General features: G+C 39.8%; 1 protein-coding gene across 1 annotated transcript in view; it reads left to right on the forward strand.

The window, feature by feature from the left end:
- The window catches only part of LOC120309772 (serine protease 27-like), a 36,198-nt gene that overhangs the window by 2,324 nt on the left and 19,511 nt on the right, over positions 1-14,363 (forward strand). The window lies entirely within an intron of this gene.

The following is a 14,363-nucleotide window of genomic DNA, read 5'->3' on the forward strand; positions in this document are numbered from 1 at the left end:
CACGACAGAAGATTTAACTGCTCAACAAAGACAGATAATGGAAAATCCAGAAAAGAAATTAACAACATGGAAAAAGGAAAAGATTTCTTATACAAATCAGAAGGAACTTGAAGATCAAAAAGAAGAACAGATGGAAGAGAAGATAAATACTTCAAGACAATTACGTCAAGATGGAAAAATAAAGAGATCTGCTAGACCTGCTAGACCTGTTAAACTTGCTAACCCTTTTAAAAAAATGGCGACCGGATGGTTTTCACAACAGCAAATAATATATATAATATATATAACAATATAAAGAGAGTTGTTTGATGACTCCAAAGCACGGACATGGAAGATGATTTGGCAAAGAAAGAAAGCGAGAATAAGACTGAGGAAGAATGGGGTCTTGACTTACCTATGAGAATTAAAATAGAATATATCCAAATAAATAAGATGTATATTTTGAATATAGGATATTATCATGCATGGAGATAAAGAAAACTTGGGTCACTTAAAATTTAGAAGAATAAATATCAACAGCTAAAATTGAATATTGATTTGTTTATGAAGGTCATGTAAATGTGATTAAGATATATATAAGTCAAAAACTTATTGATGAAGGTAACAAATTTGTCTTGATGCAGTGGTAAGAATGAAAATTATTAGCTTTAAATATGAGAGAATAGATACAAAGAGGAAAAGAGGGAATATTAAATGTTGAAACAAAAGAAATTTTGGTTATTAAATTTAAGATATTTGGAAACTATTAGAAAATAAGAGTATTTTATTGTATTATTAATTTGTTGATGTAGATGGTGAGAATTTAAATAAATAGATGTGTATTTTGAATATAAGATATTATTATGAATGGAGATAAAGAAAACTTTGATTATCTAAAACATAGAAGTATGAATATTAATATGGTAAGAATTTAAATAGATAAAATGTGTATCCTGAATACCAGATTGTGTGAGGAATTGTGATGAAGGGAATTGGGAACATTTAATAACTTGGAAATGATAAATATTAAACTTTAATTTTAAATATTAATGGAAAATTAAGATTGAGAAAAAGTCAGTAGGACATTGATTGTCTCAAAGATTGAACATTAAAACAATCAAGATATATATAAACTAAAAACTATAGATAAATATAAAAAGTTATTTTTTATTTGACTGATAGAATAAGAAGTGTATTAATTCAAATATGAGACAGTACATATTAAGAGGAAAAGAGAGGAAATACCTATTATAATAGTTTGAGATTTGTATTAAGAATATTTGTATGTAATTGAATTATAGTAACTCAGCCACCATGTTTTTCAAAGATATAAATGTAATGATAGAAAATCAATATTTTTTTTTTTAAAAAATAGTGGTCCTCAGTCTTCTCAAATAGTAATAGTAGTAAAGTTGGAAGGGACCTTGGAGGTCATCTAGTCCAACCCCCTGCTCGGGCAGGAAACCCTACACCATTTCGGACAAATGGCTGTCCAGTCTCTTCTTAAAAACTTCCAGTGTTGGAGCATTTACTGCTTCTGGAGGCAAGCTGTTCCACTGATTAATTGTTCTCACTGTCAGGAAGTTTCTCCTTAGTTCTAGGTTGCTTCTCTCCTTGATTAGTTTCCACCCGTTGCTTCTTGTCCTGCCTTCAGGTGCTTTGGAAAATAGCTTAATTCCCTCTTCTTTATGGCAGCCCCTGAGATATTGGAATACTGCTATCATGTCCCCCCTTGTCCTTCTCTTCGTTAAACTAGACATACCCAATTCTCGCAACCGTTCCTTATATGTTTTAGCCTCCAGTCCCCTAATCATCTTTGTTGCTCTTCTCTGTACTCTTTCTAGAGTCTCAACATCTTTTTTACATCGTGGTGACCAAAACTGGATGCAGTATTCCAAGTGTGGCCTTACCAAGGCATTGAAGAGTGGTATTAATACTTCACGTGATCTTGATTCTATCCCTCTGTTAATGCAGCCTAGCACTGTGTTGGCCTTTTTGGCAGCTGCAGCACACTGCTGGCTCATATTTAAGTGATTGTCTACTAGGACTCCGAGGTCCCTCTCACAGTTACTACTATTGAGCATGGTGCCACCTATGCTGTACTTGTGCATTTGGTTTTTCTTGCCTAAATGTAGAACCTTGCTTTTTTCACCATTGAATTTCATTTTGTTAGTTAGTGCCCAGTGTTCAAGTCTGTCCAGATCCTTCTGTATCTGGAGCCTGTCTTCTGGAGTGTTGGCTATTCCTGCCAGCTTGGTGTCATCTGCAAATTTGATGAGTTCCCCATCTATCCCTTCATCCAAATAGTTGATGAAGATGTTGAAGAGTACTGGGCCCAGAACAGAGCCCTGGGGCACCCCACTACACACTTCCCTCCATATAGATGCAGTTCCATTGAGGACCACTCGCTGAGTACGGTCGGTCAGCCAGCTACGGATCCATCTGGTGGTGGTTCTGTCTACCCCACATTTTTCTATCTTGTCAAGTAGTAGGTTGTGATCTACTTTATCAAATGCCTTACTGTTGTCCAGAGAGGTAAGCAGATATGTGCCTAAAATTAGTAATTTTTAATCTATTCCAGAGGTCTACAGTCCCTTACAGTTTTGCCAAGTTTCAATTCTGCAAACAATTTATATACTCTAGAGTGACAGGAGCTCTTGGTCCACGGATCTGAACTAAGATTAGGAATACACCTAGAATCCTATTCAGCTGCTGATTTAGATAAACATTTTTGTCTTTTTCTGCTTCAAATATGGAAGAGAGTGCTTCTTTCTTTGTTCCCTGAATAACTTGAAATTGTTTGCCAGAATCTTACATTATTTTTTTTTGCCAAAATTTAATAATTGGATAAATAACACTGGATTATCAATATATCTGTACAACCTATAGTTTTTTTTTTTAAAAAAATGCTTATTAAATCAACATTTTAATGCTTGGCATTGACTATCCTGTTTCTCACTAGCAGATTTGATAACATAAGACAGGAATAATTTTCAAGTATTAGTATATCTGTGCAATAATTGTCTAATCTCTAGGTCTCTTTTATTCTGATATAACCATTTTCAGCCTGTTTTGCAAAGGCAATATAAATAATACCTTCATAGCAATTCATAAATATCAAACAAAAACAAAACTATGTAAAGCTTGTCACATCCCATTTCCAGAAGCTTTATTAGTTAATTCTTTCAATAATTCAATAAGTTTGAGTGGTCACGCTTCAGATGGAAAGTACATGAATTATGTCATTTACAATATAAACTCAGGTCTACTTTTCTGGCTATTGAACTAGAAACAACTATAATTTCATTCTTGATTTTTAGATTGGATAGTTTACCCTGAGTCCATATCTTTTTGATTGGAAATTATTCTATGAAAGTGTGCTAAAGTGTGCAAAAAAGCCTAAGATCCACCTACTTTTGTTTGCTTCAGTGTTTGACACACAGCATTATTTGTAATAGTAGCAGAAATTGTATTTTCCTAAATCCAAGCTGAAACTTCTCTTCTTGGCATAAACTTCAGCTTGGGAGTCCATAGATTTGATAGTTAATGATTCAAAAGTCTATTAACTTCATAACTAAACAATTCAGGAGGAATACAGCCTATAAACCAGTGATGGCGAACCTTTTAGAGATTGAGTGCCCAAAAACTGGCCCTGCCCCTGCTCCACCTGCTGCACCGTTCCCGCCCTCGCCCCCACCCCTGCCACCCCTGCCCGCAGGGCTCACTGCAGATCACCCAGGCAGCCCAGCAGTGCTATGGTGGTCATGCCCTCTGCCTGTGCCCTGTAGCATCAACTGTGCATGATGGGGTGTGAGGGCAGAGTCTTGTCTATGCTGCCTGGCTGCCATGTCCTTGGCTGCGCTGCTCCAGGTGGGCCACGCTCAGGGACGACTCTCCTTCAGGGGGGCTGCTGGAGAGGAGGGGGTCATGCGGGAGGCGAGGCTGGGGCAACGGTACATGTGCCCACAGAGAGGGCTCTGAGTGCCGCCTCTGGCACCCGTGCCATAGGTTCACCACCACTGCTTATACTGTACTCCATAATGGCAGTTATTAAAAGATTAGAATTATGGTTTTAGCTGTTAATTGGCCTAACATTTATTTATGCATATTTCCCTTGCTTGGCAACTGGTTGTAAGTATGAATAGATTGCCAAGCACCCAGACAGTGATCACATGACTGCTGGGATTTTGTAATGGCCAGAGATGCTTTATGGCTGAAAATTCTAAACCATCATTAAATGAAGAGTTATTAAGTTGAGGATTATCTGTAGCTCTATTTTTCAGCAGACCAATTTTTTTCATCAGTTCTAAAAGTAACTGTATCTGGCAGCTCCCATGCATTTAGAGCCCTCTATTGGGGCAGCAGCACCATTGCTTTTCAGCATCAGTCTTAATCCCACATCCTATTTCTGTTTTTTTTTCTTCTAAAAGTCAGTTCAAATGATGTGAATAATCTGTATTTCATTTGGCTGTTAGGGTCATACAGGTTACGGGTAGACCTTGACTTATCATAGTTCGCTTAATGACTGTTCGAAGTTACAATGGCACTGAAAAAGTGACTTATGGCCATTTTTCACACTTATGATTGTTGCAGCTTCTCCAGGATCACGTGATTTACATTTAGATGCTTGACAACTCATGTTTATGATGGGTTGCAGTGTCCTGGGGGTCATATGATCACCTTTTGCAATTTTCTGACAAGCAAAGTTAATGGGGAGACCAGAATCACTTAACACTTACTAATTGAACATTTATTAATTAGTTACTTACTAATTGAACAACTGCAGTGATTCACTTAACAAATGTGGCAAAAAAGTCGTAAAATTGGACAAAACTTACTTAACAGATTTCTCACTTAGCATCATAAATTTTGGGCTCAGTTGTGATCATAAGTTGAGGGCTACCTGTATTGATGTGGTGTATGAAGCGTGCAGGTGCTGGAAAAATACTTTTTTATCCAGTTTCTCCCCATCCAAATCTTTAGGTCCTAGGCAGATGTCAATGCTGCAAATACTGTATACTCTTGCTTTGACAATATGTAGAACTGTCTGGTATTTTTAGAGTTAATGCAGAGCAGAAGAGGGTAAAGGGAAAAAGAGAGGAAGGAAAACTTTGACCTTCATACTAATTGGATAACATGATATATGACAGCTAATTTGGGGAGGGAACATGCTGATAATTTAATTGCTCAGGGGAAGAGAATTTAGATCTTGGCATTCCTCCGTTATGCCTGTGCTGACATTTTGTAACAATAAAAGACTTTTAGGAAAATCAATGCCTGGAAGTTCTTTGAAGTGTTTCATTAGCCGGAACCATAACAGCAGCCTTACCTGGGCAGCAGTGCAATCCTCCGACATATTTTGTATAAGATTGCATTTTGAATTCACCCGATTGATGCTACAGGGGGACTCCACCTTGGCGCTGAGGCTGAGGGTGTAGGGCAGAGCTTCTATAGACACTCGTATCTGCTGGGTAATGGTGCCCCTTTCTGAGCCTGATAAGAGATAAGGGATTCCTGGGGATAGGTGCCTGAATCTGGGGGCATCAGGATACCACCTGAAACAAGAAAGTGGCACTGTGAGGCTGGGATTATTGAGCTGGACCAAGACAGGTTCAGAGCCCTATATGGCCACAATTCTCACTCTGATTTTGGATCCCAGCAGATGCTTTACTTGGACTAAAGCTAAACAGGGAGGGATATGCTTACTACTTGGCTATTGTGGAAGAAACCAATGGGAAATCATTCCTGCTAAGAAAAGGAAGTGTCCATAAAGTCACAAGAATCCTACTCAAATTATTGAATGTGTTATCTTGTCCTAGTCTCTCAGCCTGCAAACCCAGCCTACTTCGTGAAGATGGTGTGAGAAGAGGAAGGGAAGAAAAACACTTTATATCAGTATTTCTTTTTAATTTGGAAAGGAAAATAATGGGAAGTGATAACTGAAGGTCTCTGAATTCTTTGCACCTTCTTATACTCATTTGGCGGGCACCATCTTGCAAAAGTCTGGTCTAGTAACTGCACACCATTTTGAGCTCTATCCATTAATAAAAATAAAATGGTAAAATTAAATGGAAAGGATCAATGGCAGCATGCCTCCTCCTCAAGCTTCTTATTTCAAGAGTCCATGCTGGACTTGGGAATATAGTTGGTTACCTTCAGGAACAGAGTGGGAGGTTCAGGACAACTGGCAGGACAAAACGGACGGCACCATCTGGTTCCACAGCTAGTGCTTGAACGTAGTGTAATTTCAGTGTGGCCTCCCCACCAGGAGGAAGATTGCCCAGGTTGCATGCGAAAATTTCACTGGTATTTTTTTCTCTCTCAAGAAAAAAAGCCTGGCAGCCTTTGCTTAAGGCATCTTCGTATTCTTGCACTGCCTGTATTGGAGAAGAGGAGAAACAGGCAGGAACAGGACAAGACCATAGGTAATAATAATAACAACACTTTGCCCAACTCCTAGCAACTTTTTTTTGGTAATTTCATTGGTTTTCTATATTAAGAAAATTAGCAACACATTCAGGCAAGACAAAGACACTTTGATTTTAAAATTCTGGAACTAGAAGAAGTGCAACAGATCTATCTTGCTTTGATACATCCACTCAATCCTTTACAGCATTTTTGTATATAGGTAAGCCTTAAAAACAATAGGAAACTGTAAATAAAAGAGAAAAAATTAACAGAAACAACATAGAAGATCATCTTAGTGGGTTTTAATAATCAGGAAACAGAATATTCTCCTTCATCCATGAGATATTAATCTCAGTTTAGAACAGACACAATCATTCAAAGTCTTTATCGAGTTATATATCATTAACAAATATTGAAAAGTATAAATAAGGATACATCCAAACAATGCATTTCACTAGTCAAGTAAAGGTAAATGTTGCGTTCTCTCAGAAAGACTTAATCTCTTAAATATTTTTTAAATGATGTTGCTGGAGGAATGACCCAGTAATGTTGAAGATATCTAACAATGATAATGGAAAAGGAGGGAGGGAAATGCAAGGATTAAAAAAAATGAAAGCAAAATACGGATGTATTACTTTCTAAAACCTAAGATGACCATGAATAAATACTGTAATATAAGCAGCCAGGAAGAAATGGAAAATAAATTAAGCAAGGAAAAATGAGAACAGTAGCATTCACAGGCCACCTAAGACCAGACTAAGAGCATAGTTCTTGGAAAATGAAACACTGTTTAGCAATTGGCAGCCTTCTTTCCAAATTGAAAAAAATATATTCACCTCTTAAAAACTGCTAACCATTGTAAAAATTAAGAAAACATACTAAGACCCACTAACGAAAGAATCTGTAAACATAAAAATTTAGACCAGCTGATTCTAAGAAGCAACATGTAGAATTCTAGACACATAATTTGGGTGCATAGATGAAATCTCTGTTGGCTCCACAAAAATGACCTCTAAATACCTAAATGTTTTATTACTTTGTACCTGTTTCTTCTCTCAGACCTGGGCCTCAAACCATGTCCCACCGATCAGACCCTCCAAGGCATAGACTGCAGCTTCATCATCCAAAGGGAAGACAAAGACTACCTCCATTTCTTCCCTGTCTATTTGCCAGGAATTGAGAGGGCCAGATGCCATGATCTTGGTTTTCTTAATGTTGAGTTTCAAGCCAACTTTTGCACTCTCCTTCTTCACCCGCATCAAGAGGCTCTTTAGTTCCTCTTCACTTTCTGCCATTAGAGTGCTATTATCTGCATATCTTAGGTTGTTGATATTTCTCCCGGCAATCTTAATTCCAATTTTTGATTTATCTAGCCCTACTTTTCTCATGATATGCTCTGCATATAAGTTAAATAGGCAGGTGACAGAATACAGCCTTGCTGGACTCCTTTCCCAATTTTGAACCAATCAGTGGTTCCGTGTCCAGTTCTCACTGTTGCTTCTTGACCTGCATATAGGTTTCTCAAGAGACAAATAAGATGGTCTGGTACTCCCATCTCTTTAAGAACTTGCCACAATTTGTTGTGATCCACATAATCAAAGGCTTTAGCATAGTCAATGAAGCAGAAGTATAGTAGATGTTTTTCTGGAACTCCCTAGCTTTCTCCATGATCCAACATATGTTGGCAATTTGATCTCTAGTTCCTCTGTCTCTTTGAAATCCTGCCTGTACTTCTGGAAGTTCTCGATCCGCATACTGCTGGAGTCTAGCTTGTAGGATTTTAAACAAACTTTACTTGCATGTGAAATGAATGCAATGGTGTGATAATTTGAACATTCTTTGGCATTGCCTTTCTTTGGAATTGGAATGTAAACTGACCTTTTCCAATCCTGTGGCCACTATTGAGTTTTCCAAATTTGCTGGCAAATTGAGTGTAGCTCTTTTACTGCATCATCTTTTAAGATTTTGAATAGCTCAGCTGGAATATTGTCACCTCCATTAGCTCTGTTGTTCTCAGCTTTCCTAAGGCCCATTTCACTTCACATTCTAGTATGTCTGGCTCGAAATCAGTGACCACCCCATCATGGTTATCAGGGACGCTAAGTTTGTTTTTGTATAGTTCTTCTGTGTAATTTTGCCACCTCTTAATCTCTTCTGCCTCTGTTGGGTCCCTGCCATTTTGGTCCTTTATCATGCCCATCTTTGCATGAAGCGTTCCCTTCATATCTCCAATTTTCTTGAAGAGATCTCTGGTTCTCCCTATTTTATTGTTTTCTTCTATTACTTTGCTCTGTTCATTTAAGAGGGCATTCTTATAACTTCTAGCTATTCTCTGGAATTCTGCATTCAATTGGGTGTATCTTTCTTTTTCTCCTTTGCCTTTCGCTTCCCTTCTTTCCTCAGCTATTTGCAAAGCTTCCTCAGACAGCCATTTTGCTTTCTTGCATTTCTTTTTCTTTGGGATGGTTTTAGTTGCTACCTCTTGTACAATGTTGTGAACCTCCGTCCATATTTCTTCAGGCACTCTGTCTATGAGATCTAATTCCTTAAATCTATTTGTCACCTCTACTGTATATTCATCAGGGATATGATTTAGTTCATACTGAGTAGCCTAGTGTTTTTCCCTCATACCTGAGTGGCCTAGTGTTTTTCCCTACTTTCTTCAATTTAAGCCTAAATTTTGCAACAAGAAGCTCATGATCTGAGCCACAGTCAGCTCCTGGTCTTGTTTTTACTGACTGTATAGAGCCTCCCCATCTTTGGCTGCAGAACACATAGTCAATCTGATTTCTGTTGACCGTCTGGTGATGTCCGTGTATAGAGCCGTCTCTTGGTTGTTGGAAAAGAGTGTTTGCTATGACCATCATATTCTCTTGACAAAACTCTATCAGCCTGTACCCTGCTTCATTTTGTATTCTAAGGCCAAACTTGCCTGTTATTCCAGTTATCTTTTGGCTTCCTACTTTACCATTCCAATCCCCCATGATGATAAGGACAATATTTTTTGATGTTGATTCTATAAGGTGCTGTAGGGCTTCATAGAACCGGTCAATTTCATCCTCTTCAGCACCAGTGGTTGGGGCATAGACCTTGACCACTGTGATATTGAATGGTTTGCCTTGGATTTGCACTGAGATCATTCTCTCATTTGGGGGATTGTATCCCAGTATTGCTTTTCCTACACTTTTATTGACTATGAAGGCTACTCTATTTCTTCTGATGAATTCTTGCCTGCAGTAGTATACCTGATGGTCCTTTGAATTAAATTCCCCCATTCCTGTCCATTTTAGTTCACTGATTCCTAAAATGTGGATGTTCAGTCTTGTCATCTCTTGTTTGACCACATCTAGCTTGCCTTGATTCATGGATCTTACATTCCAGGTTCCTATGGAGAGTAGATCTTTACAGCATCACACTTTCCTTTCACCACCAGATGCATCCACAGCTGAGCATCCTTTCAGCTTTGGCCCAGTTGCTTCACTCTTTCTGGCACTACTAGTACTAGCCCTCTGCTCTTCCTCAGTAGCATATTGGACACCTTCCGACCTGAGGGGCACATCTTCCAGCATCATATCTTTTTGCCTTTTGGTACTGTCATGGGGTTTTCACGGCAAAGATACTGGAGTGGGTTACCATTTCCTTCTCCAGTGGATTACATTATGTCAGAACTCTCTACTACGACCTGTCCGACTTGGGTGGCCCTGCATGGCATAGCTCATACTTCATTGAGTTATGCAAGCCCCTTCGCCACGACAAGGCGGTAATCCATGAAGGAGGACCCTGTATATATATCATGATAAATCAAAATTGTATTGTTGCGACTTGTTTTTTCTTAAAATCTTTTTTTAAAGAAAGTATTGTGTTTTTATTCTTGTTCATTGCCAGAGCTCACTGGGGGATGGGTGGCTGTATAAATTTCTTGATATGAAACTAAAGTAAAAAACAGGCTAGATCTTTTGAAGGATTTTAAAGAAAAAAAAGAGTAAGTAACTATAATATCACTGAACCACTGCAGAAGAGATATAAAGCCTATCTGTTTTGGTACAATGTTTGTTAAACAGAGATAGCAGCCATTCACATGTCTCTGCAAGTATGGTTTGAAGATGCCTTGCTTGTTCTTTAAGGATATGTTGCATAATGCAGTCTATCTCATCTCCAGCCCATAGCTGAGGCAACCTAATGTTATTTTTTCATTTCCGATTCAGAATTGTTTTTCTCTTGTCCTGACATGCAAATTTCTGGTACTTTGGTAGCAACTCTGATGATGATGCTACGGATGCTAGGATCTGCCCACTTCATGGATTACTGCCCATTTACCATTTTCATTTGTTGCTGGCATGTCCCCTCATCTCTGGTCATTGCTGATTTTCCATTATGGATTTTGATCTGAGCAGAGATCAGCCGTCAGGCAGTTGCCCATGTAATGTCAGGTGGTTACTTTGTAAAGTGCTGGGCACCGCACATTGGGAGAGAGTCTCTCCTGCCTAAGGCTTAATGCAAACCAAGGCATTTTTTAAAATGGTCCTTGGTCTCCCATAAAAGTGCCAGGCCTGTGTAAAAAAGTATCTCATCTGACATGCACAGGAAGAACTTCCTCCTGTTTCAGTCATTATCACACTATTGTTTGATTTACATTTCTCTTCAGATTGACAAGATAACGTTTCACTAAGTAGCTTCCATCATTTTATCCCAGTGGATCAGGCAGCTTCCACAGTAGAGTGGATGTAGGAGGCTTTCTAATTAATCTGGTTTCATTCCACTGTACAAGTTGCCCGTCAGTAGAACATTTCTCCCCAGACTGGCAAAGGAAGGGGTGGGGGATAAATGGCTTCTCTACCCCCTTCTTCTCCCTGCCTTCCTTACCACCAGAAAACAGAATGAGAGATCCACCACTATCCTTTATTGATCAGGCCGCAACAGTGATTTGCAAATAATGAACATTATTTTTTCTTACCTATTTTATATTCCAATTAAACATATTCATGGTGATACATTAACTTGGCTGAGTAAAGATTTGTTGTTGTTGTTAGTTGCGAAGTCATGTCTGACCCATTGCGACCCCATGGACAACGTTCCTCCAGGCCTTCCTGTTCTCTACCATCTTCTGGAATCCATTTAAGCTCATGCCTACTGCTTCAGTGACTCCATCCAGCCACCTCATTCTTTGTCGTCCCCTTCTTCTATTGTCCTCAATCTTTCCCAGCATTAGGCTCTTCTCCAGTGAGTCATTCCTTCTCATTAGGTGGCCAAAGTAATTGAGTTTCAACTTCAGGATCTGGCCTTCTAAAGAGCAGTCAGGGTTGATCACCTCTAGGACTGACAGGTTTGATCGCCTTGCAGTGTAGGGTACTTGCAGGAGTCTTCTCCAGCACCATAGTTCAAAGGCCTCAATTCTTTTGTGCTCAGCCTTTCTTATGGTCCTTGAGTAAAAATAATAGATACCAAAATATACCCCTCACCATAATTTGAAAGGAAAAGTTAGCATTTGGTTTTTCTCATTTCAGGTCTATTGTAAGAATTAAAATACATGAAGGCAGATGAATCAATGATCAATGAATGAATCAAAACATATCAAAAATTATTTTATATATTATTCAAGCTCAGGTAGTTTTCTCCTGAAGCTTAGTGGGATAAATCTGAGAGCTCTGCAATCACTTTTATTTTTATGAATGGGGCTCTTGGCTTATTTGGTAGGACCTCTGATATCTATGTGGGGGTCACTATGTCAAAAATCCTTAAAAGATTTGTAACAATGCCATTGATACAGTTTCCAATTAGCCTGGATTCAAGAATGTTGGACTATAGAACATTTTTTTACCATCTCCATCAACACTCTCTGGAAATATGGAGTCTAAATACATCTTCCCAGGTAGGGAGAAAAGAACATGGAGCATAGAGCCTAATTTTTTGCCGTTCATTGAAGGGACCTAAAGTAGGAGAAGAAAACTGTCAGCTCTGATTTGGGAGACAGGACACCATTGATCTAAGCAGAGAAGTGCAACAGCGTAATAAAAAAAAAAAAAACCTCAAACAGATGGAGAAGCAAATGTGCTTTTGGTTCTCTAAAGATTCAAAATGCAAAAGCAACAGGACAAAAAGTAACCTTTGGTATAAGCCAGGGGTACGCAACCTTGGCTCTTTTATGACTTGTGGACTTCCTCCCAGAATTCCTGAGCCAGCCAAAGAATTCTGGGAGTTGAAGTGAAGAAATAAAAGGTATGTCAGAAAAGGGAAAGGAAACTTTCTTCTCCAAGGGAGCTTAGCCTACCTGCCTTCAAAGATGGGAAGCTGCACGTCCCTCTTCCCTGAAGCAAAAGCAAAAGTAAAACTTTCTGGGGAATTCCCCGTTATTGCCCCCTCTCATTAGAGAACTCCATAGAGCAATGATGTCGAAACTTTTAGAGACCAAATGCCCAAACCACAACCCCAAACCCACTTATTTATCACAAAGTACCAGGGCCGCATCAGCATTGTCTCCTCATGGGGCATGGGGGCATGGCCCACTGGGTGGGCATGGCTCCAGTTGTCACGGCAGACTGGGCATGGCTGGGGTGGGCATGACCACTTTGATGTTGCTCATGGGGGGGCCGGGCAGGATTGGGGGGTCTCTGGCAGGTGGGGCGGTGGGCAGGAGGCCCAGCATAGATGGGGGGAGGCACACAATCCTAGCTGGGACTGGGGGGCCATGGCGTTGATAGGGATCTGGCTTTTTCTGCTCGGGGTGGCCTTTGGCTTGCTGGGTGTGGGTGTGCTCTACCACCTCTACTCGAGCTTGCTAGCTGGCTGCTTTGCCTCCTTTATGCTGGGTGGGGCTGCTGCTCCAGGTGGCGGCAGCCTAATGGACCTGCGCAAGCTGCTGGCAATGGTAGCACGCGTGCCCACAGAGAGGGTTCTGAGTGCTGCCTCTGGCATGCGTGCCATAGGTTCGCCACCACTGCCATAGATTCTTCGACCAAGCAAGCTCCAATCAGCGTGATCCTAATCTTGCTCAGTCCAAGAGTTATGTGTGACGGGAACCAATGGAGCAGCGGGGAAGACGTTTTGGTTGTGTCGCTGCCTCCAGTCTTTTGGATTTGTTCCTGTTGTGCCATTTTTTTTTCTCCAGGGGCTTTGCAAACTCCCTAGAGGCGTCTTATTCTCTTTCCCCCTCTCGCTTTAGTAAGGAAGATGTGCAACCAATATCCTGCAATTCCCATATCTGATGATCCTCGGCCCTGCTATAAAGATGTCTGGATGAAGCTCCCATAATCATTCACAGGCTTTCCTGTCAGGATTTGGGAGCAGGTGAAGCCCAAAATCTACCACGTTATTTACCCACAGCGTAACGGAGATTCAGTCTTCCTCAACCAGTGGATCTTGTAACTTCAGTTTTGTTCAGCGAGGAATTTTGCTGAAGGGGGAAGGAAGATTAATCCCTCTCTCCCCACCTACCGCTTGCATGAACTGGATTTTTCACATAATAATAATCCACTGAAGGTGCAGTTTGACTTGTATAGTTCTTTTTGGGTGTGCATGTCTGTGTATAATATATTCAGCTTGCCTAAACCAACTACTGATGCTGCATACAGTGTTTGAAATGATGCCTGGGGTTGGATAATCTGTTCCAGCCATAGGTCCCCAACAGACCTATTGTTAGAACAGACATCATCCATATGTTAAAATTGGCCCAAAATTGGGTATCCTATAAGAGCAAGTGGATAGTTCAAAGATCTGGGTAAACTCAATCTTTCAGCAGGCACAATGCCCAGGTGAGTTTATCTTTTAAAATGAAATTTGGGTACTTAAATAACTATGCCCTGATTTCTGCCTGTACAGATCTTTAATGAAGACAGGAATAATTAGTGGGAGAAAAACACACACACACACACATATATATATATATATATATATATATATATATATATATATGTTTGTTTATTCCATTTTTGTAGCCACCCATTTCAATCAATGACCCTGGGCGGCTTAGAATTCCACAT

This window comes from Crotalus tigris, unplaced genomic scaffold, assembly GCF_016545835.1.
Source record: "Crotalus tigris isolate CLP2741 ecotype Arizona unplaced genomic scaffold, ASM1654583v1 scf7180000018058.1502924, whole genome shotgun sequence".
Taxonomy (NCBI): Eukaryota; Metazoa; Chordata; class Lepidosauria; order Squamata; family Viperidae; genus Crotalus; species Crotalus tigris.